This window comes from Dermacentor albipictus, chromosome 8, assembly GCF_038994185.2.
Source record: "Dermacentor albipictus isolate Rhodes 1998 colony chromosome 8, USDA_Dalb.pri_finalv2, whole genome shotgun sequence".
In the NCBI taxonomy this organism is placed as follows: Eukaryota; Metazoa; Arthropoda; class Arachnida; order Ixodida; family Ixodidae; genus Dermacentor; species Dermacentor albipictus.
The window spans coordinates 99405486-99412338 of record NC_091828.1 but is presented as its reverse complement, the minus strand read 5'-3'; the positions used below and the strand labels follow the sequence as shown (position 1 = coordinate 99412338).

General features: G+C 50.3%; 1 non-coding gene across 1 annotated transcript; it reads right to left on the bottom strand.

Moving 5' to 3' along the window:
* Nucleotides 1–5849: 5849 nt before the first annotated feature.
* On the bottom strand, nt 5850–5953 carry LOC139049332 (U6 spliceosomal RNA). Its single transcript, XR_011508193.1, has one exon. It is a non-coding gene; the product is annotated as a U6 spliceosomal RNA (small nuclear RNA).
* Nucleotides 5954–6853: the final 900 nt, after the last annotated feature.

Sequence of the window (6853 nt, the reverse complement as noted above, 5' to 3'; positions counted from 1 at the left end):
TTGCAACCACATAACGTTGCTTCGCGTGTACCTTGATTTCTTCGATAACGACGCGTTCGCATCGCTAGCTGCGTACATTACGGGATCAACCTCCATCAAGGCAATTCAGCTAATTATCGAAACATATGACTCTGGCAATGACTGGGACGAAATTGAACACGCGGAGGACGAGTCCCTACGTCAGTCGCTATCTAACTTTTGTGAAGCTCTGTCTTTGAATCGCAGCATCAGCAATATCTATCTGGACTCCACGATCGAATTGCGCCGCGAAGATTGTCAGATGCTCGCCGACGCCGCTTTGAACAACCGGCAGCTTTACGAGCTCATTCTCCCAGCCGTCAGAGGCAGCTCTGTGCCTGTATTCCTGCGGCGTCTGCTGTCGCGGTTAGCCGAGAACTACAACCTACTTCTCCTGGAGATTCCCTTCTGCCTGCAGCACAACGACGAGATGTGTGCTGCCCAGGATGTCGTGCGGCGTAACTGCGGCCTCGCACAGCGGGCGACCCGGTTCGTGATGGGAGACCACGGCCCAGAATGCGCACGCCCCTTCGAGCTCCTCTCGGAGGACCCGGTACTCGTCGAGAGTGTCCTGCGCAAGCTAGAGCAGGACCGGGACCGGGCGCAGGTGACCGGGAGTGAGAAGGCCGAAGCCGTGTCCAAGATCGAGAAAGCCCGCCAGCTTCTGCGCAATGCGGACGTACACACTTACATGAAGATGACGGGCGTCGTCCAGGAACGGGTCGAGTGCGAGGTCCAGGAAGATGGTAGCAAGCAGTTGGACCAGCTGAACGAATACTGCTTTCTGCACATTCGTCGGTACCTGAAGATAGCGGACGTCGTGGAAGCTTGAAGCTATCTGGACGAGGTCGCGTCCTCTGTGTGTCGCGCCTCTCCAACAGCAATCTGGATACTTGCTACAAAAGAGATGCTCCATTAAATATGTCGTGGGCATTTGCAAAGAGTGGCAAGTCTTCACTGTAATTGCAGCTACCCAGCGTAATTACAGTGCGACGAAGCATTCTAGGGAGCCGCAAACACACCCTGGTGCCAGTCTGCGCATCGAGCTGAGACTCTTGGTGTTCGTGCCCTACAGTTTCCTTGACGGCAGCACACGTGAAGCCACTGCTGGATCGTTTAGTGGAAGTTTTACCTGTGGTTCATGTCCGAACTCGTTGTTGGAATATATTGACGCGTGCACTGCATGTACTTCTTTGTGTTTTACCAGTGACCACCTTTGAACGGCTAAATATTTTAAACGTTATCGCGGGGTGAAAAACACGTCTGTATGTATCGGGACATTACCGATTAGCGTAGCCGCTTGTGTCTGTTGCCTTTGTCATCGCCTAACCCTTTTTTCTGTGTTTATGCACGACGCGAATGTGTTGCACTTCCTGAAAGATGCGTGAGAGCCAGCATTACGCTATGACTGTCGACTGGTCATGTATGAAAGCCGATGCGCTGGTCAAGCTGATGAAATTTTGGACGACGGCTGACTGTGCTCGCCGCTATCGTTGCACTTTCAGTGCAACTTGCTTTTCTGGGAGCGAATTTGCCCAATAAAAAGTTTTATGATTAAATATTTTTGGTACTGTGTTCTTTGCCATCGCAACAAGGTGTCAATATAGAAATCGCACAAGTGTTCTAATTAGACAGCTGGGGAATCTATGCGAATACAGTTTTTAGCGCGCCGCTCTTCCACGGCCGTTCCTGCGCTTAGTGTTGGCGTCCTCGGCGTGATGGAGCGAACGAGCACAGCGAAGAATGAAGGAGGGAACGCAGAGTGCAGCGGGGGATGAAAGGCGGCAACGGCGAAGTGAGCGCGAGAAGGAAAGCGTAGTGCCATGCAAGACGGGCTCTGTGGTGAACCCCGCTATGAGATGGCGCTAGAGTAGCGGCCCGCCGTCTGTTCAGGGACAGAATGTGGCGACCTCCTCAGCGCGTCGGCCCGGCATTTGACTACCTTCGGGATCGTGCCACGTATGGAGAGCGCTTAAGGCGTGCTTCACCTCTGCCGTGGGTCGCTCAGGTATTGCACTATGTTCGAGATTGGCCTCGTAGGAAAAATATTGTTGGTCTACGCGAAGACACGATCCGGCAGATCCTAGCCATAGACAGATTATCTGTAAAGGTTGCCACAAATACCAGTCGGTTGAGAAGAGAAAGAGCTGGAACACAATGTTTGCGAATCTGTAACTCTGAAAGATACTCGAATGTTCGTTTCACAGACTATATGTGTTAGAGCATCTTCAGACTCGCGGGGTACAGAAGTTTACAAATTACGTGTAACTTGTTGCAGTTCTTACGTGGGTTTGGCATAAATGCTACCCACACACTAGTGCTATACTTCTTGTCAACTTTTGAGCGCAAGAACGTGGACATGTGAAAAGATGCTGTAGTAGGCGATCAGAATCTATTAGCATGTTTTTTATGTTCTTACTTTCTCGCGGACAACGTGCACACACATCGACGAAGCGCCGTTGGGATCTAATCGGATCGTTATCATGGGTCATGCGCGTCCTTCAAATGCGGCTTTATGTTCTGCGTAACCTGGTGCTGCAAGTATCTTCCGCATTTAGCTTACCATGGACCAATATCGTTGATCGATAGATATCTACAGAGGATTACATGTTACTGGCTGTAAAAATACAGGTCTGTGCACGCCTTTGTCAGCCTGCACACGCAGCAGATGACCGTGCCGCGTAGTCGTTTCTCGATCGCATGCGCCCCAGGGCACAACAACACGGAGGATATATAGCTTGCTGTAATTGCGTTTCGACGTGAAACGTCTTCAACGGGGGTCGAACCTGCCGAAACCCATGCGTGGAAAACACGGTAACTGTGGCATATTCGCGTCTAGCTTCGCAACCATACTATACCCATGTCCCTCTTTCTAGAGAGGAGTGAAGCCATTAATCGGCCCTGCCCACGTGTCGCATGCGATAATGGTGGCGCTGTCGTCCCGTGCATGACGCAATCGGAGGTAAATTGAGCCTCGAGCGCGGTGTTCAGAGAGGCGCATATCTGAGCAGCATACATTTTTCCATCCGAGCAGGAACGGTGGTGTCTGAGAGAGCTCAGCATGCCGCAGTAGGTATAACTTATCCGGCTCAAACCGGCGTTCGTCGGGAGTTCTGCAAGGGTTACAACTGTGCATTATGTTGTAAAAAAATTTCATGCGTGCTCGGGTACGACCTCCCCCTCCATGCGTTCGACACATGCGGTTCAAGAATGGCGTGGACGTATTCGGGCAACAAGGCAGGGAGATATCCGACACCTTCGACTACCGCGGTTTGTGTTCGTATTCATGGCGAGTACAAGCGCCGGTGATTGAAGCAATCGAGAGGGCACCACAACCCTCTGTAATGTGCGGCGCGGGCTCGGGCCGCTGCAGAAACCACAGGGGTCCTGGACTAGAGACCCTACCCCCCCCCCCCCCTAGACTTTGTAAGGGTTGGGCCCTTAGGGTTCAGCTTACACCTCTCCTGTAAGTAGAAGAAATAAAGTTTACCACCACCACCACCGGGCTCGAGCAGGGCAGGGAAGCATCGGACACCACCTCAAGAGAGCGAGGAGCCACTTTTTCTGCCTTCGTGCTCCTACACTATCTCCAAAACAAGTGAGCCCGCCTCGAATGAAGAGTGAGCCCGATTGCAAAAATTAGACCGCAAACACCCCCACCATCTAGCTGTACCGTAAGTTAGGCATGACTGATCTTTGAAATGGGTGAACAAGATGTAACTGATGGTACTTGTGTATTTGGTTACGCAAATTCTGTACCCAAGTGACCATACACCATTCGCAGCCCGCACAGGATGTTTCACGTATCCCACAGCCTAGCGTAGCAAGTGACCCAAGGGCTGAAGATGAGAAAAAACAAAAAACAATTGAAAACCCCGAGTCAGTGAAAAGGAGGTCGGAGGACGTCATGTGCTTTTGTAGGGTAAAGTATTGACGTAATTTCTGTCGCATATCTGTACACGTGTACTTGTGTGATAGAGTTTCCCTTTCTTTCGCGCGGCGCATATCGCGATCCCATCACCCTTGCCCACTATGCGTATATAATCGCTGGCCGCAAAACCATTGTTTCTCGATAGCAAAGCTGTGGTGTTCTTTTTGTCCTTTATATTCCCTGTGTGTCATTAGGCCACGCTAAGTTTCTGCCATGCAATAAAGCATGTTTCAAGTTCAGTCGGCCTCTTCGTTACGGAAGCCCCCTTATCTTACGTTTGTGTCATGTAGTTGAAAAGGCCGTTTTTATTTGTGCTGATGATGAAAGAATAAAAGACGTTTTGAAAAACGAGTCAAATGCTATTTTATTCATAACAAACGTTATCACGAACTGTAACCCGGCCGCGCCTAGAACGCTGCCATCCTTTAACAACAAGTTAACGTACTTAGAACAAAATTCTGAAAAGTGATCTCGAGACCTTTGAAAAAGAATATCTTGAAAAGAATATCTAACCGCTCTGCTATTTCGCAGACCAAATCTCATCCTTCGACTTTAAACGAGCAATCCGACCACAAAAGAACAAAACCCGCCCGATTGGCTTCGTAAGTTCCGCGACGGACTTACAAATCGTTTAGGAGGCTCGGAGCAACGGTTTTCGGCGCCAGTAGGGCGGTAATTACCACTAAACGACAAGAGGCAATGTAACGACAAGAGTCAAAATAAACGTTCTAAATCACGGGATAAATTGGCCACACGCGACGTCCGCGTTGCGAAGCGATGTCACGTGATCCCACTTTCGACCCAAAAGCGACCTCCGCGCTGCTGCTACCAATTTCGGCCATCGCGCTCACTACTTTTGGGTAATCTGCGGCAAGTGCAAGTCGAGCTGGGTGATAACTCGTCAAATACACTCACACTCGCCTAAGGCTCAATATGAATAAATATCGTGTGATTCTGTCAGAGAATTCAGAGTTCTGCCGGAAAGACGAAGCACGGATTGCGATAGGAAAATTAGTACATTGCGGTACGAAGTGTAGGTAATAGTTTTATCAGCCGTATCAACTTGTAAACATTCGCTTACTAACTAAATTAACAATGATAGATTATGTAAGCGTGACTCAACGAGGATGTAGAAAGAAAGTGACACACGAAGACAGCGTTGTCTGCTGTTTTCTACGTCCTTGTTCAGTCGCGCTGACACTTTCTATCACGGATTCAAAATAACTAGCCAGTCAGCGTGTTCTAACTGAATTGACCAGCACGGCGCCACGCGCGTACATGTAAACATGAACACACGTCGCTCGATGACAGCGGAAACTGTCCGTGGAAACGCTGGAGCATGGAATCGGGGCAGCAGTCGAGAGGCCATTGACCTCCGCGCATCTGTCGCTCCATTGCGTATGAAACGTCTTAAGCACAGCGCATGCGAAGCTACCGGGACGACGCGCACTCTGAAAACATCGTGGATCCGTTTGAAGATGGAGTCCCACACGGGCTCGCTCTTTAGCCACGTTGCAGACTGCCTTCCAGACATACGAGCACCAGCAACGCGTCCCTATGGCGCCCGCCAAAGGCGTCCACTACGGCGTCTGCGATTTCCGTGACAACGCCGTGGTAGACGCCGCGGTTGTCTCCACTCTGTGCGGAGCGGCGGGCGTGGAGAACGTCGAGGCACGGTAACAACCTCCGTAGAATAACGCCCTTCCACCCCGCCTCACCCCCCTGCCTCGCATGCCACGGGAGAAGGCACGCAACCGGGCCTCGTTCCTCGCTGTGCGCATGCGAGATTGAACCGCGTTCGCCGCCCTACCCTCACATGCTTTCATTCGTACGGAACCTAACGGCGACGGCGACGGGAGATATATGCCTGGAGTGTCAATGTAATTGCTATCGCAATAACAAAAATGTGGACCGCTTCACAGTTTTGCTTGTCATCTTTGCGCAGGGGTCATGCAAATCTTCTTTGTATCGTTCCAATTTTTAGTATATGCACTTTGGAAGCGCACTTGCTAATCTTTCGTTCAACTATATATATCGCTATGATTTCGGTGGTACCAAAGCGGCAGCGAGAGTTCTTTAATATCGTAATATTTGAGGCCCTGATGGGAAATAAATCATAGAAAGTGCCATGTTTTACAGGTATTGGGATTCTTAGCAACCAACTGCTATACTGACGACAGTTCATTTCAATGAATAGGATTCGCATACCATATTATTTACCTGTACAACGAGGGAACTACGCCGGCTTCCGATTTCGGTGGCTCTGTTTGTTCCGCCCTCTCGTGGGCATCACTCGAGTTAACACACATGCCGCGTAAATTCAAAGCGCGGTGCCAGAATTCCACGCAGAAACTACTCTGGGAGTTGTCTAAACTGTGCGTAAGCATTATGCCACTTGCTCATGTCCAAGCACGCCGGTGTGTCATTCTAAATGTTATGAAACTTCATCCGACCAGTATAAACCTTTTACAAACATTAGTGGACCAGATCCTACACTTTTGAACTTTGTCTTCACCGCCACACTAACTTCCATGGTAAGCTTCGGGTACGTCCCCGCGCCGCGCAACATGTATCCAGAGCACAACGGTAGAATTCACCGTTACGGTGCATTCTGCAAACACTACAAGTACCGACTCCACATACGCTACGCTACCTTCTTGCCTATTGCATCCCGGAGCAGTGTGAAGGCGCCCTTCGCGACGGCGCCTTTGAGGTCCGCCTGGCAATGATCCCATGGGCACCAACTTTCGCCGAAGACTTCATATAAGGGGCCCGGACTGCCTCCCCTACTCCCTTTCTCTGTTAATAAACACGTTTGCATCGCCATCACGAGTGTTAACTCCAAAAGAAAGCCCGATGGTCATTGCGAACCCGATTGAAGTCTCCCAGTCGACGGTAACGCTT